At 53.8% G+C, this 22,911-nt stretch overlaps 1 protein-coding gene and 1 long non-coding RNA gene across 6 annotated transcripts in view; one reads left to right on the forward strand and one right to left on the reverse strand.

The window, feature by feature from the left end:
* Rbfox3 (RNA binding fox-1 homolog 3) overlaps window positions 1-22,911 on the reverse strand; it is a 420,524-nt gene that overhangs the window by 302,772 nt on the left and 94,841 nt on the right. For all 5 annotated transcript variants that reach the window (XM_005069842.4, XM_040750135.1, XM_040750134.1 and 2 more), the window contains exon 2: window positions 16,601-16,728. The gene's annotated coding sequence lies outside the window, so the exon portion shown is untranslated. The remainder of the gene's footprint in view (window positions 1-16,600; window positions 16,729-22,911) is intronic.
* On the forward strand, window positions 493-8,286 carry LOC121141583. The gene is made up of 7 exons (XR_005878554.1): window positions 493-791; window positions 1,599-1,657; window positions 2,025-2,134; window positions 3,716-3,838; window positions 4,293-4,452; window positions 7,810-8,008; window positions 8,152-8,286. It is a non-coding gene; the product is annotated as an uncharacterized LOC121141583 (long non-coding RNA).

The following is a 22,911-nucleotide window of genomic DNA, read 5'->3' on the forward strand; positions in this document are numbered from 1 at the left end:
ATGGAGCTGCTTCCAAGATTAAAAGCTCATGGGGACACATGCACTGGGACAAGCGACACTGAGAGTGCTGGGACCCTGGGTCTCAGGAGCAGAGTCACCAGGGATAAAGTGGCAGGGGGTCGCCACTTGAACAGTGTGGCTTTACTTGGAGACATCCCTGGGTGTCATAGCCTGTGGGACAGGACTGGGTACCGGCCTCTCCTAGGTAGAGCCCGTGACCACACAGCTCAGCTGTGTCCTACGGTACACAAGACAGCTCCCATAACAGCGGGACATCCCAGATGGGGACAGTGCTGAGATGCAGAGGCCCTACTGTGCGGCAGAAAAAGTCTCTGCAGAAGCAAGACGTGCAGATGAGCCAAACTGCAGCCGGAAAGTGGCCAGGTCTGTGCACATTTCTGTGTCCCCAAAGCCACCAGACGCCATGTTGGCAGCTCACAAAGATTCTCCTCCACCCAGGTCTCAGGACATCGGGCATTTGCTTCTTTAGGGACTGTGGGCCCATGCCCACTTCTAGACAGAGAGAGAGGACAGGGACAAATCCTTCCTACTGTGACATCATCGCTTTCTCCCTACTGCCACTATCCACCCCCCACCACCACAACACCAGCAGCAGCCGCCACCACAACACCACCAGCAGCAAGGCTTCTTGCAGATAAACTCCTGGCCAAACCCTGAGCCCCTGGCAGAGCCTCCAATAGAGAACCTGACAGCAGCTATGGGGGACTTGGATCAGAAAATCCAAGTGAGAGGACGCAGAAGCCAGAGACACCCCCCCCCCAGAGATGGAGGTGTGTCAGAAAAACCCTTCCCTCCTCCTTCCCACCGAGGGACCAGTCATGTCCTTTTCTCTAAACCACTTCTAACACGGCAGAGCCGTCACGCTGCCAGGAGGATGTAAGGGGGAGGAGGGGGTGAGCGGAGGCCTGGAGGAGAGGAGATTGTATGCTGTGGATGGGCCCCATTCCTCATTCCACCACAGAGACCACGGGAATGAGGAACGGGGCCATGATACCTCTGAGCCTGGAAGTCCATCATGGCGGTACCTGTCTGAAATCTGAGTGCTAGTGAGAGTGAGGGCCCTGCCTCAAAACCAGCCACAACAGAAAACTAAGCATGGGTGTTCAAGTGCCCAGTAAGCCTGGGGGAGTGCTATACCTCGGCCCACAGAGGGAGGGTGTCCCTGATACAAAGATGGGACATCTGTCCCATGCCCGGAGGATGGGCGACAGGCTCCCCCGCAGACATCTGCCTGTGCAGGAGGGGGCTACAGGCTGGTTGTTGCCCACAGACAGAATGGGAGGGGGGGATGACTCTTTTTATAGCAAGAAAACAAACAAACTGTTTTGTTCTAAGAAGCCAAAAACCAAGAAAGGAAGAGAGGAAAAAAAAAACACACAAGAGAATCTGCCTGTGCTGGCTGTCGGGAGATTAATAAGAACTATCTCGGCTGCCCTTAGGCAAAGTGCCAGGCATGTTGCGGCCTGGCCTCACACACTTCCCGAGACAGCTGGGAGCGAGGCTGCCCTGCCCTCGGCCACCAGCCTGGCTGGGCACAGCACTGCCTTGTGCCCAAAATGAACCCTTCCTCTTTGCAGGAGCTTGGTGAAGTCAGATGCCATGGTCCTAGACTAAGCGCAGGAGGATTTACCAGTGGGTGAGTAGGACCCAGGGCGTGGCCCCAGCTCTGAGCTCATGCCCACCTGCCACAGGATTGAGAGCCTGGCGATCAGGAGCTCTGGCTTCCTGGAGTTATGAGGAGTCGAGGGCTACAAACCCCGGCTTGCCCCTGATTTCCCTGTCAACCTTCCCCAGCCCTGGGGTCTCAGGCCCCTCAACCTTGTCTTCCCAGGCTGCTTGCCCTGCATGGAAATGGCACTTTGCATTCTGTTCAGGTCTCCCTTTGTTCACGGCACATGGAAACCCAGGCTGCTAGTCAGAGAAGAGCTCCATCCCATAATAAACAGCACGAACTATTTATAACCCTGAAAACATCTTTATTATTATTTTTTTCTCCCCTCCAGAAACAATCTCACACAATCCTGTTAAGTACACACCACCAAGGAATGGCGGGCCTCGGGACGGGGCTGCTTCCCCCCGGCCCTGCCCAGCAGAGCAGATGGCGGCGTGGGCGGTAGGTACCAGCCTCCTGGCAATCTGAACATCTGTTCCCGTTAGAAAATGCTAATTGCCATCAATCAGGACAGCACCTACCCACATTTACATGCAAGCGCACATGCAAAAAAAAAATCTAAATTTCTCCCAGCAATGCACAGCTTGCATGTTAACTAGCCGGAGTAGCCTGAGGGCTGCTGAGCCGAAGGCTGCAACCACGGCCCGCTGGCCTCATAGGCCCTGCCCTGAACTCCAGCCAGGGCAATGGTGACGGAGTCACTCTGTAGGAAGCCTGGTTCCATGCCCTGTGGATTCTCATTTGCCTGGCTCAGGGTGGACAAGGGGGTCGCTGGCGATGGGCAGGGCAGTCACCTGTGCAGGGAACCTCCTTGGCAGAGTTGTCCTTCTGAGTGGTCCCCCTGCCCTGCCCCACCCCACCCCATGCTGCTTCCAAATTGGATCTGGATCCTGCAACAGGAAGTATACGGTAAGTGAAGGTTCTGAGGCTCTGAGCCATAATTCCCAGGACCAACCTGGCCTGATGCTTCCTCCCAGAGGTCCACTATGCATGCACATCAGAGTGTTCCAGAAACCTCATCTGTTCCCATGGTTGCTAAGACACTAAGTAGTGGAGTCACAGTCCAGGGTCACACAGCCCTGGCCTGAAGGTCTAGAGAAGCCCTCACGGCCGTTCCCCATTCTCGGATCCCCAGCCAGGACTTGGCTAGTCTGTCCCATTCTTCTCTGGATACTGGTTGATAATCTTCCCTAGCCCCTGATGATCTGGGCTTGTCCTGGGAGCCAGGGATGGGCGGAGGTGTGTGTGGAATTGATCTTGCCCCTCACAGACAGTGGTGGTGTGGAGAGGGAATGGTACCTATCCACACTCACCCCTGGGATCAGAGCCTCTCCTTCCATCCTTAGCAACCACGGGGCCTCCCACCTCCCACCAGCATGCAGGCCAGCCACTCCATGGCACCTGGGGGGGTGCTCACCTCAGCTCTCAATCAACCCTCAGCCTGAGGGTGTGAACTGAACTTCAAAGATTATTCTATTACATAATGAGAAGCCATGATCCTTCCCACCCCACTTCTCCGAAGGAAAGTGATTTTGTTAATTTTTCTCGAAGGTACCAGGCACTGTTGCCAGCCATGGTTGCTATGGGGCTCAGTGACTGGCTGCAGGGTAAACTCTTGGGATGGGGGGGGGAAAGGGGCTTCTATGGGGAAGCATAGTGCTCCCCTTGCCTGGGATGAGGGACACCGCCAGGTGGGAAGAAGGCTCAAACCTGGCTGGTGATGTCATAGTGAGAGTCATTTGTACCAATGATGTTGTCACGGGGTGTTTCAACGGTGACCTCACTGTTTGTGAACACAGCACACAGCTGCCTGTGTGCACACATATGAAACATCATGTACAGCAATGGTGAGCATCCACGCAGGCTGTGCAGTCAGGCCTGCTCGTCACAGAGGTTGAGGAGTTGCTCATTTTAACCAAGCAGGGTGTCCTCCTCAGAGATACCCGGTGAGACTGGGGTATGGGGAGAGATGAGAGAGCACAGGAGGAGAGAAGTAAAAAAAAATCCACTCATCTTTGCCAGAAGTCTCTAACTGATGCTTCCTCTAAGAAGAGCTGCTCTTATGCCAACCAAGTGCACGTGGCTGTCGGGGACGTGAGGCCGTGTTGTATCTGCGGAGAGCGACCCCGCCGTGTGCTGCCTGTGGTGAGCGTGCCTGTCCCATCTTATACTCGTCCTGCCCAACAAGTGACTCTGCTCCCAATGCTTCCTGACCGCTCCCAACACCTGCCACCTTGTGGCTCTGCCCCTGGGGCCCTGTCCCAGCATTGACAGACACCCAGTGGGATGTGGCCCCCTTATTTCTCGCCAGGCTCTGGCGTCCAGGGCCTCTGTTTCCCACGCCCCGTGACACTCCTCGTGATTGTATCTCAGAAGTTGATGCTTCTCTCTAGCGAGGGCAAAGACTTGGAGCAAGGCCTCTGGGAAGCCTTCCTCCTCTTTTACGTCTCCTTCCCTCCCCTCCTCTCCCTCCTCTCCCTCCTCTCCCTCCTCTTCCTCCTCTCCCTCCTCTCCCTCCTCTCCCTCCTCTTCCTCCTCCACTCACGTCTCAGCTTTGGTCTCTTTGCAAATGCCCAGTGTGGTCATCTTCCCCACACAGGTGTCTGATGTGGGTCCTGGATGCTGGGAATGATGGGCCTCCGCCATGTCAAGTAACCTCATGCTGCCTGGGGGACTGGTCTGGACGGCTGCACCCTGCCTGCCTGCCTCAGCCTTTCTGGAGACCTGGCCTTGCTCTCGGAGCTCCTGGCAGGAAAAGGGTTAGTGTTGGGTGGGGTTAGATTCGAAGTAGGTTGACTTAGGGTTATATTAGTGTTACCATAAAGTTAGGGTTAAGGTCGTGTTTAGGTGAGGACTGAGTTAGGATCAGGCTATGACTGGGCTTATGGTTAGATTAGCAATAGTAGCTCATGGTTAGGATTAGTTTGTTGGATTGGGGTTAGATTAGGTAAGGTTAGGGTTAGGTTGGGGTTCGGGTTGGGTTAGGGTTAGGGCTATGGGTAGAGCTAGGGTCTGGTTAGGTTCACATTAGGGTTAGAGTTTGGGTTAAGGTCCAGATTTGTATGGCTATGGTTAGTCTATGGTTAGGTTAGTTTTAAGCTAAAGTTAGTTTACTGTTAAGATGAGGTTAGGTTAGAGTTAGAGTTAGTGTGTGCATGCTAGGTTAGGGTTAGGGTAGGGATGGGGTTAGAGTTGAGGAAGGGTTAGTTTGGGATTTGGGCTAGGGTAAGGTTAGGGTTAGGATCAAAGCTAGGTTATGGTTAGAGTTTAATGGGGTTAATTTGGATAAGTTTTAGTGTTATTACATCAGGGCTTATTAGTATTAATATTTTATATTGAGTGTAGAGTTAGGTTAGGTTAGGTTATAGCTATAGTTAGGATAGGGTCTACTATAGTTATGGTTACACACAGTAGTAGGTTCTGCTCATAGAGCTATATGAGAATTATTCTTAAGACTTGGGTCTAGTTACGAATAAGTTATGTTAGGGTTAAGAGTTAGACATAGATCTAGGCTCTAGTCATGGTTAGAGTTAGGTTAGGATTGGGGCTGTGAGTTGACTAGGATCTGGTTGCACTTAATGTTAGTTATGTTGAACTAGGGTTAGTTTTAGTCTCTCTCTCTCTCTATATATATATATATGTGTGTGTGTGTATATATATATATATACATATACATATATATATATATATATCCTCAGTCTTTACCTGACTGTCCTGAAGGCTGTATTGATCCTACTGGCCTAGGCCTCCACCTTGTCTTGTTGAACCTTGTCTCTGAAACAGATTTGTTTCCATGTCCAATTATTTCCCGGTGTGCACCATTTCTCTGCCTGAACTAGGTGTCCTGAGCCAGTGCCAGTGTATTCCAGGACCCATCATTAAATCTGTTTGGTGGCCTGGTGTGAGTAGGTTACTTTTCCCCTCTCCAGATTCTGCAGGTCCTGATTCTTGTGTGACCTTGTGCCTCCTGCAGGCGCCATCTGCTAACTGAGCCCAGCACGGGGTGCCAGGGGCACCCCCACATCTGTGTTCTACAGATCTTGGACTCCACAGAAAACCCATGCTTGCCCCATCCTTACTCTGAGCCTAGCCCAAGAACTGAAAGGGCTCTGTGAAAATGGAGGTGGCAAGTTTTGTGTTTTCATCTCGTCCTATTACAAAGTATTCCTGTCACATCCCTGCACCTCAGTGGTCTCCATGCAGCATCCTTGCCTCAATCAGATACCACAGCTGGGGGCTGAGGTGGGCTTGGAGTGCCTGCGCTCACATGACTGTTGTTCTCTGGGCTGCGGGACTTCTGTAAAATGTCACAGTATCATACACAGCCTCATCAAATGTCATGTGGAGACGGTATCGACTCATCAGCACACACCTTACATGGCAGCTCTCCCATGCCGCTCTACCGGGGGCTGCTCATTCCCTCCCTATCCTTGCCCTCATGGACACAGAGTGGGATGAGGAGGCAGATCACCCCACAGGCTAAGAATTGCGCCTGCCTAAAGCACTGGCTTTTGTTGAGTGTTTCGTGAGAGAATGCTGTAACGTTACAGCCATCCAAGGTACACTGTGGGCTCCATGTAAGGTGTGTGTGTGTGTGTGTGTGTGTGTGTGTGTGTGTGTGTGTGTGTGTGTAGGATAACAAATGAGACTTACAGAAACTGTCATGCTTCCTTTGGCCCCTTCTGGAAGCAGACATCCAGTTCCCCAAGGGTAGGGCTTTAATATTCCCTCTTTGGGAGCCCTCAGAGGGAAAATGCATACCTCCGGCACGATGCCACGTGCCTCTCCATCATCCAAGACAAGCCATTTAATCTCCCTCCCTCCCGAGCACAGCCCACCATGTGCAGCATGGGTTCCGGCTCTGAGGGGCACCAATGTACCCAGTACAAAATCACACGGCCAGATTCCGTTACACTTCATAAAAGGGGGGAACCAAGCAGAACTGACTACCTCACAGACAACCAAAAGATCTCAGCCGGTGTCAGCAGAAGCCCTAAGCATCCGTGTTAGCAGAGCAGAGACACCTGCGAGTCCTAGGATTCCATGGCGATACATGCCAGGAAAGGAGAGGTGTGCCTCATGAGAATAGGGTCTCCCAGGGATGATTTAGCTCAAAAGAACTGGCGAACAAAGCCAGGATGGTAACTGATGGCTGCAAACCCAGCACTAAGCAGACTCAGGCAGGAAGAGTGCCAAGAGTTCAAGGCCATCTGGGGCTACAGAGTGACAGCCTTTCTGACAGGCAGTAAGATACAAAGTAACGTCCCCACAAAAGCATCCTTTCAAAGATGGTCTTGGGAAGGGCGGCCATGGAGACCCATCACACACAGCAACTACCTGAGAAGCAGGATAAGCCAGCAGCACCATGATAGACCAAAGGACTGAGGGACGGGCGGGAGTCAGACCCAGGCAGCTCCCTAAGCTGATCACACTGAGAAACTACAGGGCCCGCTGGGGCCACCTTCTTACTGCCATAGACAGCAGAGGTCAAAGAGCTGAGAGAACTTGTCATCAGTCCCAGTCACTGAAGCCCAAAGCATAGATAGACCTGCTGGGACTTACCCACAATGCCACAGTGGCCATGCCAGGTGTGATGGTGCGTGCCTATAGTCCCAGTACTTGGGGCGGGGCCGAAGGGTCTTTCAGGGTTGCAACCAGCCTAGGCTATAGGGTAAGACCTTGCCAAAACTTAACCCCTCGTGTTAAATATTGAAATGATAGAAGACTCATTATTAGTTGTGAAAGTACCGCAGTGCCCTTCTGGGATGGACTAAGTTGTGTTTTAAAATTCATACACTAAGCCAAGTGTGGTGGCTCAAGCCTTTACCATGCCTTTGAACCCAGCGCTAAGGAGCTAAAGGTAGGTGATCTCTCTGTCTGTCTGTCTGTCTGTCTGTCTGTCTCTCCCTCCCTCCCTTTCTCTCTCTGTCTCTCTCTCTGTGTCTCTCTCTGTGTCTCTCTGTCTCTCTGTCTCTCTCTCTCTACACACACACACACACACACACACACACACAAACACCTCATAGTCCTTGATGCTTAGCCAGTTATGTTTGGAGACAGGCCGCAGAGAGGTGAAGATGGCTTGGTCCATCGTCCAATCCAACTATAATAATTAGGAGACGAGGACAGACTCGTACAGAAAAAAGAATGCGTGAAGATGGAGAGGATGGATTCCACAGCCGGAGGGAAGCTTTTGAAACCAGCCCTCCCTGCCAATACCACCATCACCACCATCATAGCCAGCACCGCCGACACCGCTACTGTTACTGCGCTTCATGTGGTGTGAGCTCGTCCCCACCGAGGCAATCTTGAGAGGTATGTCCTAGTAGGAAATCCTTAGGTCATTGGGTCCTGACCTCAGAAAAGTTTAGGGTTGCTCTCATGGGACCCTGAGTGACAGTTTATGAGAGTGAGCTATTATACAAGAATCCCCCCCCCCGCCCCGACTTCCTGTCTAGACATGTGGCCGCTCTCCCCAACAAAAGCTCTTACCACTGTGGTATCTGCTGGAAGGTGCCCGTCAGAGCTGAGCTGAGCTGATGCCGGTACCATTATCTTGAAAGCCCTAGACCTAGATAAACTTCTTTGCTTCATAATGTTGTCCAGCCTCAGGTACTTAGCTATAGAAACGTAAAATGGCCTGGTGGCCCTGTTCTCAGGTGCAGTTTTCAGTCACGAGCCCAGCAGCCATGGTTCCCAGGTTGGACCTAGCTCTGAGTAATGTCGACCTGAAAGCCACCCAGCGTGCGTGTTCTGAGTGACTATCCGTGCTGAAGAGGGGTCTGACCCTGAACGGCTCAGCATGCGTGTTCTGAGTGACTATCCGTGATGAAGAGCTGCTGTGGGGGTCTGACCCTGAACGGTTCAGCTCTCAGAGTTGGCCTGTGCCTGTTTTCTCAGAGTTGTGACGGTTAGCAGGGTGATGACACCCTCAACCCTCGGAATGACAAACATTCCAGACAAGATGGGCTGCACTCAACCAGCAGGTCATTTGGCGGAACCCCCGAGGTTTCTGCCAGCCGGTCACTTGGAGGAAGCCTTCTGCAATGTTTGAGGGACTCTGGGTACAGAGGTGCCCCTCACAGGACGTTAGGAGCATCCTATTTGGCCTTTGTTGAACTTGGGTTCAACTGTGATTGCTTTCAGGTCCTGCCAGGGTGGTGACATCCTGATAGATCCCCCAGTGGTAATTGCAGGAGGCCACACCCTGCAAGCTTCCTGTGCTTCCGGCCAGAACTCAGCAGTGTCCAATGGTGTCAGGTCAAGGGCAGAGCTGTCTGTCCGAGGGGAGGACAGGGTGACTGTCTCTCTTTGGTCCCCTCTTCTACCACACACGTGCACAGGCACACATGGGCACACGTGTGGCAGCCCTCTTCTTCTGAACATGGGTGCCTTTGGAAGCTCCAGCCCTGAAACACTTGGTGGAACCGTGCAAACCATAACAAATGACATTGTCCCAACTGGTACAAGCCCCACTGACCCTCACCCTCTGAGTAGAGTCACAGCGGTCCCTCTAATGGTGCAAAAGGACAGAATGGAGATTCTACCCAGCCAGACGCAGGGACCTGGCTGAGTTCTCATCTGAGAGTTACGCCAGCAAGCCCTGCGTCTGCCCTTTTAAATGACACGGACAGGAACGCCTCGTGGCTTCTGATGATGAGACACTTGGCTCTGGAATCGGGATGTAGTCAGACCCACACTAAACCCTCTCCTGCCTCTCTGCCCAGGGCGTGTCACAACCTCTGCCCACGGTTTCTGTGGGACAGGTCTATCCCTGTGTGCTGTTCCATGTTGACCGTATCCTGATGTAGCAAGATGGTCGCTCCCTCCCTTCTGTGGACAGTGGCTCTTCCTGAAGATATGCCCCTTGTCCCCAGGTAGTTCATCATCACAGGAGAAAGTGGGACACAAAGGCACCGGGAGGATTGAAACCAGTGCCCCCAAGGTCACCCGACTCTCCTGTGACCCCTACATGTAAACCTGGATGCAGCTCAGAGCTCCTCTGTCCCCTCTCCCAATGACATTAGATCTGTGTCCTAGAACCCTCATGGGCCGTCCATGTGCTCCTAGCCTGGCTCTTAGCCCCAGAGTCTCCACTTACCATCTTCTCCCATCCCTTCCTCTGGCCTTCACATCTGCAAGCGCTGCTGAAGCCCGAACTCCCAGCAGTTACCTGCCCGCTGAGACCCAAGTCCACTTCCTCCCACTCCAGGGTCCCTTCCTCCCTCCCTTGCTTGGCAACCCTCTCCAGCTTCCTCCAAAGCCGCGCTCTTCATTTTCGAGACCCTGCGTGAAAGACCCGGGTTTCTCTCTCCTTGCATGAGAATGTGTACTCAGAATTGTGTTATAAACAGGCTATTGCTACAGTCAGGTTAAGGTCCAGCTATTTCACTCTTAATTGGCCTTCAAGCTGGTTTTCCAGGACTGGGCAGACAGCTCTCCAGTTATGCTTGCTGCGCAGGGATGAAGACTGGAATTCGGATCCGTAGACCTCTCATAAAAGCAAGGCAGGTGTGGCAGCCTCCTAGAATCCCAGCACTCAGGAGGCAGAGATGGGGGTCCCTGGGACAAACTGGCTAGCCCACGCTCATGCAAACACACACACACATACACATGCACACACACAACGAATGAACGCCTGGGCTGGAAGAAGAGGGAAATTGTACCACATTCCATGGTATGATGGGTATGGAGGGTGTGGCCAGGTGCTCTCAGCAATCAATACTGGCTATCACTTCCTCCTCTCTGCCTGGCCAGGACCTACGGGATGGATCTTGGGGCTCTCAAGATTTCACTAATGGTTGGAATGTGTCTCCCAATTTCTTGTGTTGAAAATCACTCTCCAGTGTCATGTTAATGGTATCTAGGGTGACACCTTTGGGAAGGAATTAGGGTTGGATGAAGTCACAAGGATGGTCCCAGGATGGCATAGAGGCTTTGCAAGAAGAGAGAGACAGAGCCAAGCATTGACTCTTGCTCGGTCTTTCCTTCCATGATGCTGTAAGGAAGGCTTCCTCAGTCTCTGGCAACACGTTCTCTGACTTCCCACTCTAGAAATGTGCGAGATACTTATTTTCTGTGTAAGTAGCCTGCTCTCAGGTATTTTTGCAACAGGAAGCAGACTAAGACATCTCGTCTTGCTGCTCATGTCTGCCCGTCTTTATTGCCTGGCTCATTCTCTCCTTACTTCCTTATCATCGCCTTCAACAGTCCAGGCGGCGTTCCGGAGATCTCCAGTGCGTGGGTGGCCCGCTCAAGGTTATAGTGCTGGGACGCTCCTTCCCCCAGCAGCCACGAGGACACTGGCTGTGCGACTATGTTCCCCAATCTTCGTGAGGGGACACACACATTAAAAACAGCAGCCTCACAGGCGCCATCCAGTTAGGAGGAAGCTGTGCTAGAGCAGGGGTCTAGGGCAATGACGGGGATCTTCATAAGATCACTTTACAAGTGGATAAGATCAGGCACACAGAGAGCAGGCATGGTGGGTGGGGCGGGGGTGGGGCACAGCCATGCCATGGCCGAGGCGAGGATGGGAGCCATGCAGCCACAGACACAGCGACAAGCACTGAGGCCACCACTACGGGAGCTCAGAGGGCCTCTGGGCAACGCCCCTGCGCAGGCTGTGGTTCTCTGCTGCTACAGACGGTGACGGTAAGACAGCCCGAACACAACCACCAGCCGATCTTCCTTTCCTGGTGGCCACCTGATGCCCTGGGCTCAGGGACTGGGACCCACAAGAAGCTCGCCGTCACCCTGTCCCTCTCCTCATAAGCACGAGAGACAGCCCAGAGACAGAAATGCCTTCCCACTCCTGGGTGGGAGCTGCACCTGGAGCAACCTAATAGTTACTAATGCTAATTACCCTAGTGACTAATGTGCTCTAATTGGACGGCTTCACCTAGGAGTCAAGACCTGGGGAACCCTCTGGCATCCTCTGTGACCCTTCCAGCCCCTTCCTGGCTCCACTGCAGAGCTCAAAGGCAACAAAGGAAAACGTATTGACCTGGTCCACTTTTTAAAAGGGTCACACCAACGCCAGTGACCGATTTTATCCTTGAACCAACAAATAAGAGGCAAAGGAAAGGACAGAGGAGATGCTGAAGGCAGATGGGAGAAGAAGATACTACAAATGCCACCAAGGCCTGTGACATCTGTCTGTCTAGGGACCCGCAGACCCAGCACCAGGCATCTAGGGACCGGCAGACCCAGCATCAGGCGTTTAGGGAAAGCCCCAAAGCCTAGACAGTTCCAGCCTCAGGTTCTCCTTGAGAAGGGGGAATCTCATGCCTTCTCGCCTTCCCTGACACCTCTCAGATATAACGGATGCTACATGACTGTGGGCTACAGGGGAAGGCAGGTGGCGGTGAGGCCAAGCATGGAGCTGGGAGAGCAGGGTTGGGAAAGGGGACACGGAGAAACTTAGGGTGAAGGGAATCTTTCAAGAGCAGTGGAGAGGAAGCGGGGGGGGGGAGAAAGGAAGACTAGGAAGGAAAAGAGGAGGCAGCAAAGAGGGAGGGGAAGGTGGAGGGAAGAGAGGGGGAAGTCAGGAGGAGGTGGGAGGTGGGAAGAAAGGGAGACCTAGATCCCCGAGGTGAGCACAGGGCCGTCCCCAGAGTTCATTCCATGATTTAAAAAAAAATGCTCAGAGGAGTGAAGAAGTTGAGCTCCACACCACCGAGACTTCTCCGAGCACATTGGTGTCAACAGAAGAGCAGCCACGGGGTGCTTTCCCCCCTAATTAAACTATCAGGTCCTAGAGGAAGCCCAGATGAGTGCAGAAGTCCCTCCCGGAAAGCCACATGTAGGTCAGATGGGCACCGCCCCTTCTGCCCAGCAAGCAATGCAGCAGGGCAGGCTCTGGACAGACGGACAGCGGGAAGATCTGTCTCTAAGTGGCTTCTGATATTTCTGCTTCCCACAGCAGGAGACCTCGGCGCTGATGTGGTGGTGATGGCGGCGGCGGCGGCGAGGGCGGGGGACACGGCGGCAGCGGCAGCGGCGAGGGCGGGGGACGGGGGGCACCCACCACAGATTCAGGCAGCCTGTGTTCAGCTCAGCCCAAGGTGTCAGCATCCCCTGTGATGGATTCTGGTTTAACAGCTTTTAAAAACAAGCAGAGGAGAGCCAGGCATGATGGATGAGTGCAGGAAACACGCTCATTCGGAGATGATTTATGGGATGTTGCCTGTTGTCCTCATGGGATGCAGCTCAAGGGGGGGACGCCTCGGAGATGGATGCATTCCAACACTGAGCACTTGTAGGGTGCCGGCCCGGCAGCGGTTCAACCAAGAACATGCACCACCCCAGCCTGCAGGACCCTGCCTCAGCCTCCTGCTGTCCTTTGTGAGGGGCACAGAAGGCAGGTAGAAGACTCAGTTTACCACCACCCCTTGGGCTCCTGAACATGAGCAACTATCACCTCTCAGAAACGTCTGGAGAGGGAACAGCTGGCCACAACCCTTGGTTTCCTCCAAGTGACGTCAACTCGTACCCGGGAGTGTGTTCGGGAGGATCTGGGAGCACGGGGACAACACAAAGAAAGAAGAGGGCTGGCACGGAGGAGCCGTGGCACTGACGCCACGCCCACCCCCTACCCCGTGCCAGTGGGCGACAGACGCCTCCTTCCATCGCGTCTGATGGACCGCTGCCCACAGCCTGGCCACCGCGACCCCTCATTTTGCAGCAGATGAATGTCCACCCTTGTTTCTGATGAAGGCTTGGAACTGACTGCAACAGTGAGACCCAAATTGACTACATGTTGAAAGGGGTGAGCTTTTAAATAAGACCTGATGGCATGGTTCCATCGCAAAGCACAAGAAACACACAGGGCAGGGGCAAAGGCGGGGGGCGGGGGGGGGACCGTTTCTTCCCCTGTCTTCCCTTGAGCAAGGACACTCCGCAGTGATGGAGACCAAGTGGCCCGGATGTCGAAGCCATTTCTAGAACCATGACCCAGCTTCGTGCGGGCTGTAGGAGTCCAGCAGGCTTGTCTAGCCCAGGTCCTTCATCTTTGACCACAAAACCACTCTTAGGAGAAGCTCTCCCTCCTCCCCCCCCAAGGAGTCAGAGCAAGGGCTCCTCACATCCCGGAGGTGTGTTTGACATCACCGGGCATCACTCTGTGGTTGGGGGGGGAGCTGTATGAAGGAGTCGGTAGCCTGGCATGCCTGGCCACTCATCCAGAGACCCGCCTACTGCCCTCCCAGAGATGACGAAGAGACAGGCAGGCTATCGTGGTCACATATGGGGAGCTGGGATGTACATCCATCCATGCCGTCCTCACTCAGAAGATGAGACCCTGTGAGTCTACACTCCCCATTGCCCTCACCCCACGGGAGAGACAAGACTCGGTCAGACACACAGCTGTACCCCCAGCGCACCAGAGCTCCCTTCTAAACGCACGGGAGGGAGGGGAGGTCAGAATGTGAGTGTGCCACACAGAGTAAGTAGTTCCGTGTGAAGGCACTTGTCCATCCTGAGGACCAATCAAATCGGCTTTGTGCTTTCAGCTCTAATGGCCCCAAAGAGGTGGCTCGCTGGGGACACTGGCTTTCCGGAGCACAGAAAGGTGAGCAGGACAAGCTGTCCTTGCCCATTAGAGTCAGGAGCTCCAGCAACCAGTGACAGGACCCTAGGGCTTGCCTGGGACCAGCTGCAAAACACAGCTCTTCTGAGGCTCTTGGGAGCCGCAAACCGCCATCTGAGTGACAAGGGAGTACCGACAAGAACCTCCCAGCATGGCTCAGGCTCACTGAACAGGGCTGTCTCAGTCAGGATGGCACAGGAGTCTGCTCAGACTGGTCCTGACTTGTCCAGACTTGTCCTGGTATCCACCTCTCTGCTCTTGAGAAGCAGCCCTCAGCTGACCCCAGCTTCAAGTTTGACCTCCCTGCCTTGACTCCCTCTACCTACCGAAAGGCAGCATCGTCAGACTTGAGTCACAGCTCTGACTCAGAGCTCCTCAGCGGATTCGCTTGGTTTTAACAGAAGATCACAACACTTCCGCCACCCCGCCCCGCCCAGCCCCGCCCTGCCCTGCCCCACAAGGATTCTGGCCTCAGACCCCGGGGAACTGGATCTCATGTTCACTCTATCCAGTCCACACTCGACCATTCAGCTCTGCACACCCATCTTCTAGAGGCTTCAGCTCATCCCTACCTTGGGGTCTTGGCAACACACAGCCCCCCCCCCTCTAGACGGTCCTCTCACTCGCTTTAACCCCACCACCCTGTCTAGACAGCAGCCTCCTCCATCCCTGGTTGTCGGTCAGCTCAGCACACTTCAGTTTGCCCCCAGGCTTACCCCTCCCCAACATTACTTGCGTGCGATACACAGGGGCTTCGTCTGTCACCTCCCACCTCATGATGAACTCTTTGAGACCCTTTCTTCTGTGTCCCCGGGGTCCAAAACAGCAGGCTGCACCCTGATAAGATATCACCCACTGAGAAATGTGAGGACCTATGTACCAAGCCTGCCCTCGTCAGTGCCCTCACTCACCTGCACAACAGGATGTGACTGTCACTCCCCCCTCGTGACAACGTGGTTGACCAGAATTGCAAGGGCCCAGCGTCAGCTTGTCACAGCCCCCCCTAGCCCAGGAGAAGACCGAAACTCAAAAACCCAAGCACAGTGTCTGCCGAGAGCTCACCCCTTCCATACACGACGCAGAGGGGGTCACGTGACCAAAGGACAGCCTGGTGGAAGAGGAAACCTCTGGTGACAGTGAGCGTGCCCCCGGAGCGGCATCAACACCACGAATAATTATTTCCCACGGACACTGCAATGGGCTCTGGGGGAAAGCCACCCACCGTCCCCACTACACCTTGGCCCAGCAAAGGCCATCACCGGGGAACAGAGAGATGGTTCGTCAGGCAAAGGCACTTGCCACCAAGCTCTGACCCTACGAGTTCTCTCCTCAGAACCCACACGATGGGGTTGACTACAAGTTGACTGCCACACAACTTGAGGTATTTCCTAGCTGGTGAACACACAGATGGGCCAGGAGAAAGCATGAGTGCCTGGCGCCCAAGGTCCTTACAGCCCCCACCCCCGAGTGTCTTATATCATAATCCTTGTGTAGCGGCATCTTGTTCCGCCAATAGACTAGAGGTAATGGCCTTAGGGTGTGGCTTTGGTGTGTGTACGTGACCCCTTATAAGGAAGGGGAGGGGCTGACTCGGGCTGTCTCTTGGGTTGTGGTCTCGGCATCCTGCGCCTCCAGGGGCAGAAGACCATGGTGGTTATTTACCTATTTACCGCCATTGTGTGAGCGCTCCCCAAATAAATACCTGTCTGTCTTTATTTGGGCGTTCGTGGACTTCCTTTATAGGTGTAGTGTTTTCTTGGGCTCTACAAACAGGCCTAGGGAACTGAAGTAGTGTAGAGCTTTTATGAAAGCACAGGTTGTCCCTGAGCCCTTAGTCTGCAAGTGTGACACTGACCCTGGTGGCTCATTCAATTGACCTGCTGCCCGCCCTGGGGTCAGGGCATTACCCCATCCCCTCACCAGCAAGGCAGAGGCTTACTTACTGCAGCTTCCTAAGCTTCAGGTCAACCAGGCCTTATGTTGGAGGCCATCCCGACTTTGGTCACTGGGACATCTCATGCTGACAAACTGGCCGCAGACCACGCAACCAGCCTGCCTTCCTTCCCAAACTAACTTCACCAAAACCACGCCGATGACAGAGAACAAAGTGAACCCCGCGCTTTCCTGGGGACCCGTTGGCTCTTCTTGACTCAACCAACTCACAGACGCCCTGAAGACACTATCAACTGTAAACACAGGCATGGGACGCCCTGCCACGGCCCCACACTACCTTCCGGAAGGTGAAGTGACCTTATTAAAGCATTCCTCACTGCAAATTCAAACCCCAAGGCAGGAGCAGGTAAGTAGAGTGGCTTTACCTGTCGGTCGGAATGCTGGCTCCTTTCCTGTCACCAAGGGGGAGGGGCCCACCGAGGACCTGGAGAAGCTTCCTCAGGGTGGAGTATGTCACAAGAGAGTGTTAGGTTCTCACAGGTAACTTTTCGACCTGAAGTTGGAAAGAAAAAAGTGAAAAACACAAAATAAATATCCTGCCTTAGGCGTAATCACTCCCTTTACTTTATAAAACAAACACTGGCATTAAACCGAAGACACGGGGGGGGGGGGCAGTAGTCAAGAGCTTGTCACTAGGAATGAGAGGATGCAGTCTCTGCCTGCCTCAGGGGAGGAACTGGCTGTCCGCAGGGACACATCACTCGCCCCACGGTACCCGGCACCCACCGTCGGCCACCAGACGGGACTGTCACCCTCCCAGCGTTCTGGCTGCTCACTTCCTCTGGTTCCCCAGACTCCTTGACACTTTCTCCCACCAAGCTGTCCCACACCTTCTCCTCTGTCCCCTTCCAGCCTCATTTCCAGTCTCCTCTCTCTCAGACTCTAACCGGTCAGACACAGAGACACCCCGTTCCCCTCTTTTAGGGGGACAGGCCAGATGGTGTCCCCCACTCTAGCCCCACCCCTCCAGGACAGCCAGCTGGAAGAAACAGCCAATGCGGCTTCAGTGACCACGGTGACCTCAGGCTGTGGGAGCTCCAGGCTCGCAGGACTTGGGGAACTACGAAAACGAGACCAAACGGCGGATGGAGCCCCATGTCTCTCTTGCGCAGCTCCATGAAGTCACAGGTGGTGTCGCGGCAAATCGTCCACTGCCTAAAGGACCCTTGAGATCTGGAACCCTCGCCTGTCGAGTTCCCTCAACCCTGCAGCCAGGGCCTCCCAACTCCTCCCGACCCCCATGCCACACACCGTGTACCCGATGCCACGTGGAAAGCGCCTCCCTTCACAACGGCACAGCTTTCTCCCAGCTCCAACCCCAGACACCCTGCATGCAGCACTTTCCCAGTAAAAGCATCCAGGGAAGAACACTTGGTGTAAATCTTCACCGTCCCACAGCCGCCAGGGCCCCGCCCCGCCCACCAGAAGACCCAGTCTCTTTTGGCTTCTTTGATGGGAGCTGAGTGGGAGATGACTTAGCAGCCTGTCCTCCACTGCGGAGGCGCAGCGTGGGGTACCCCCCATCACCCACTGCACAGAATAGCACAGAACGCAGGCTGGAGGCCTCAAGCCCCGCCCCCCCCTTTGTGGCCACGCATCCCCAGCTGTCACAGGCTTGTGGGATTGCCACTCTTATACGCCGCTCTGGCAACCCCAGCCACAGTGTCAGGGTAAGGAGAGAAGCCAGGACAGGGCTGGCTGAGATGGAAGAGAACAGTTGGGTACCAGGCCTCCTCATGGCCCCGGGGTCAAGGCCAGAGTCTGTGACTTCTACTGTTGCCAGCAAAAGGGCCTCACCTGTGGGGGGCAGAGCTGAGTCTTCCTCATCCTCAGAAGCACAGTTAGTGTGCCCCACTGTGTGCTGAATGTGCCCCACTGTGTGCTAAGTGTGTCCCCACCGTGTGCTGAGTGTACCCTCACTATGTGCTGAGTGTACCCTGACTGTGTGCTGAGTGTATCCCCACTGTGTGCTAAGTGTGCCCCACTGTGTGCTGAGTGTACCCTCACTGTGTGCTGAGTGTACCCCCACTGTGTGCTGAGTGTACCCTCACTGTGTGCTGAGTGTACCCTCACTGTGTGCTGAGTGTACCCTCACTGTGTGCTGAGTGTACCCCACTGTGTGCTGAGTGTACCCTCACTGTGTGCTGAGTGTACCCTCACTGTGTGCTGACTGTGCCTCACTGTGTGCTGAGTGTACTCCCACTATGTGCTGAGTGTGCCTCACTGTGTGCAGTACCAGGTCCCCAAGTCTGGGCCAGGCAAGCTCATAATCTAGCTGAGAAATACACAGGGTGTGTCTAAACACTGACACACAAAGGATGGTCTGCCAGCAGCTACAGGGAGGGCAACTCTAAGTTGGGGAACTCTAAGTCCCTGTGGTGTCCCCTGTACACACATATGCATGTACACACACACACACACACACACACACACACACACACGTACAGGCTGTACCTTTAAGTCCAGGAACCCAAAGCCACAGAAGTGTGAAGAGTTACAGTTGGCCACTGTGGGCTAAGAAAATGGTCCCTCCCCTCCACATTCTGCACAGCAAGCCAAGACCATCACATCCCTTGACTTTGTAACACACACAGTAACTCTGGTGGAGAGAGGCCCTGTATCACAGCCTACACAAATTTTTCCCAAATCCTCCAAAAAGAAGTTACACTTCAGGACCCAAGGACAGGCTGGGGACACCACTAATTCTTTATAAATTAAAAATCACTGAGAAAGTGGCTTTATTTATAAGACTCAAGATGAAAAGGGAAATGGGCATGGAGGGCATGGAGGCAGGAGGATTGAGGTCAAGGGCTGTTGGTGGCACACGCCTTTAATCCCAGCATTCAGGAGGCAGAGACAGGAGGATCTCTGTGAGTTCAAGGCCAGCCTTCGTTACAGAGCAAGTGCCAGGACAGCAGGACTACACAGAGAAACCCTGTCTTGAAAAACCAAAATAATAATAATAACAATAATAATAATTCAAGATCATTCTTGTCTTCACAGCAAGTATGAGGCCAGCCTAGGTTACATATCACTCACACACAGACACACACACACAGATACACACACACAGACACACACACACACACCACAGACTAAGGACCAACAGGAGAGTTTAAAATGACTCTCAGGCCCAGAAAGCGCAACTCGCTGTGCCTCTAACCAAGAGGAAAACAAGATATGGTATGCTACATTTCAGTAGTAAAGATTACAGGGAATATGCAATACTCTGAGAAAAGCAGCCTCCTCCTCCTCCCCCCATTTTTAAACCGCTCTTGCAAAGCTGGCTTCACCCTTCACTCCCCTCGTGCCTTATGAATCCTGTCTCCGGGTTCATTATTCCGGCATCTGGTGGGAACCTGACAGTCACTGTGGCTACACTTCTTTTTTTTAATGCCAGCCTGTTTTTAATAATACAGCGCACCTTTTGGTTTGGTGAAAAGTGACATTATTCCAGGCACCCAGCGGCAACGGGAAGGGCCTTATGTAATTTATGTGTTCTCGGTGCAGTGTTTAGCACTCCCAGAGTGGAGGGCTGTAATTTGGGAAGCAGTTCTCCCCATGGGCAAGGGAACAGTTTGTGGAGGGAAGGCTGGTGGCTGTCTGACCTGAGCTCAGCCTGGGAGCCCAGGCACCCCTGGCTATGAGGCTGGGCCCGGCAGCAGTACTCTGCACCTCAAATCATAAATGCCCCCCAAGACACCCCAGCACAGCTACGACCCAGTCACCAGGCTTCTGGGGTTTAAGAGGTTTTTAATGAAGCACAGAGGGTACAGCCAGAGTGTTTTGGGCATTTCTGTCTCCAGTCACCAAACCAGTCCACAGTTCGCCTTTTAAATTATCTTTTTATTTTGTGTGGGGGAGGGAGGGGACTGTGGGTACACACACGTGGGTACATGTTTGTGTGTGTATGTGTGTGTGTGTGTGTGTGTGTGTGTGTGTGTGTGTGTGTGTGTGTAAGCCAGAAGCCAACGGCAGGCATCTGCCTTACTCAGTCTCATTATTTTTTCAGACAGGTTCTCTTGCTGAAACCTGGAGTTCACCAGTTAGGATAAACCAGCTGGTCAGAGAGCCCTAGGGATGGATCTGTCTCCCTACCCAGCCAGGGCTGGGGTTACAGGCCATCACCCCTGTGGCCAACTTTTTATGTGGATGCTGGGCATGGGAAAGCAGCTCCTCGTGCTTACGTGGCAAGGGCATTGCCGACTGAGCCTTCTCACCAGTCTCCCGGGTCCCTAGTCCGCAATGGCAGAGAGCCTGGTACAGCAGACTGGGGTCTGCCTCAGGGGACGCCGAGGAAACCCTGGTCATCCAGCACCCACGTGCTGACCCTTCCAGGGAGCACCACCGTGAGTTCCTCCACGCTGGGGATGAAGTGACACCCCCAGGGACCCGTCCCCAAGAAGCTTGCAGGAGAGACACAACAGCCAGCTACCCCAGTGGAGGTGGACAAACCCATCCTCCTTGGCACCGTGTCACACCTAGGGCCTGGCATACGACAAGTGTTATGCGAAGACATTTGAGCAACTGGAGGAACAAAATGTCAATGAGAGAGACTGGGAAACCACCACGCGCATGGGGGAGGGTGTTATGGCTTCCAAGATAGAGCTGGTGACAGACCCCAGAGGGGGAGGAGGGAGAAAGGAGGAGAAGGAAGAGGAGGAAAGGGAGGGAGGGGGAGGGGGAAGAGGAGAGAGGAGGGGGAGGAGGAGGGGAAGAATGGGGAGAAGGAGGAGATGAGGAAAGGGGGAGGGGGAGGGAAGGGGGAGGGGCGAGGAAGGGCAGAGAAAGAGACATCAGGTGCCAACTGGAGACGGCCACAGGGAGATGTCTTTCTGGGATTATGGAGATGAAACACTGGGACCGACGGACCCAAGATGGCACTTGTCTATGTGAAGCCAGGAATCAGATCATGAAGCTACTCGAAGGCCACACCAAGGACTTTATCAAGTCACTTGGAGAATTTTTAAGTGGGAAGCTATGCAGATGCGTGTCTTAGGAGTGCATTCTGGTTTCCGGGCGGACCCTGTAGATGTGTGGAAACAAGACAGGAATCTCAATCGACTGCTACAGGCGATCAAATGCGAGAAGCAGGCTTGCTGAAGGGCAAGGTGGGAAACAGGGGATGTGGCCAGCGGGGTTCAGAAACCAGTGTCACACAGGATCCGTACAAAGGCAGTATAAGCCACCCCATAGCATCTCAGTAGAGTTGGGTTCCCCTTCCCACAGGAAGGGGCGGGCCCTCAGGACATTGGGGAAAGTCACCTTGACAAGGGCTCATAGTGCAGTAATTTCCCCCGAAGGAAACCTTCCATTTTGGAGTTCTCAGCATCATCTAAGAGAGATGGAACTCACTCTGCAGGGAAACTCCTTGTCATTCCATAGCTTCAGGAAGTCCCTGAAACCAACCAGATTCACCAGGCCCCGCCCCAAGCATATATAAGCAGTAAGGACTGCAGAGACACTTTCACACGAGCTGAGTCACCCAGAAGTAGACGCAGAGCTCATCTGAGCGACCTGCAAAAGACTCAGACCACATAAACTGTTGAAAGACACATTCCGCCCGCCCGGCGGGGCTGCCCTCAGCTATGCAACGCCCAGTGTCTCCTGAGCTGTCACTCATGCTGGGGTGAGCTTTGTGATGCAGCTCTCTTTAAGTCATTTCTGTCCCTCACCCACACTCCTGTGAGTGACCACTCCAGTCCAACTCGTTGGTCTTGGTGATGTCATATTTTAATCTGGTGTTGGTTCCCTAGGTGGGGTGGGCAGACATTCGGTCAGGTCTCCCTGGGAACGGGGCACTGCGGTTATCTTTATCCCCTTCCCTATGTTAAAAATAGCATATACCCAGCACTAAGAGGGCTGAGGCAGGAGGATAGTGCACTCCAGGCCAGCCCGGCTGCACAGAAATCCTGGATTTGGGTTTTGGCTTAAAGGTTAATATGTTCAAGACTTGTGACACTGTTCGGACCGGAACAGCCCTGGAGCAACCACAGAGGGAGCTGATAAGACGGAAAACTTAGGGAAGAGACTTGCATTTGGGGACTACGCTGCCTCCAGGATGGCTCTCGTGATTCCAACCTCCCCCCCCACCTTTGTCCCCCACCTCCCAGCTGGGTCATCTGTGTGAACAAGGAGGCTGCAAAGTCCACTGCTGTGGACAGCATAGAAGTAGCGTCTTAATCCCAGGCTGGCTTCAGACACTACAGCCCAGGCCCACTGGCAATCTGAAGTCTTTGAGATACCTTGAGCTTTTTGTTTTAAATCATATGTTAAGCAAAGCTGCTTGCAGGCTCTGGAAGCCCAGAAACTGAGAGTCTGAAGCCATCATGTTTGCAGGTAATCTGTTTGCCGAGTGAGAGCCAACTAACAAGAGTTCATAGAAAACATAAATGTCGCCCGGAGCTGCAGATGTGCTCGGAGCAGCCAATGAGAAGGTGGAGGGCGTGGGGACAGCAGAGGTGACATGAGGCCCCAGCTGGGTTTTTCCAGGAGTTCATAGGTCGGAAAGTCTTGCACAGAGAAGTGCAGGGGCCTCCAAGGAAGGGAGAATGAGATGGAGAAACTCAGACGCTCAGAACAACAGTGTTTCCAGGGGAAAGAGCAGCAGTCAGACACCCTCTCACCCCCAACTGTGGCTTTGCGCCTCCCTGATTGGCTGCTGGCCCCTTCTCAC

The sequence above is a fragment of the Mesocricetus auratus genome, unplaced genomic scaffold (assembly GCF_017639785.1).
Source record: "Mesocricetus auratus isolate SY011 unplaced genomic scaffold, BCM_Maur_2.0 Super-Scaffold_100007, whole genome shotgun sequence".
Lineage (NCBI taxonomy): Eukaryota > Metazoa > Chordata > Mammalia > Rodentia > Cricetidae > Mesocricetus > Mesocricetus auratus.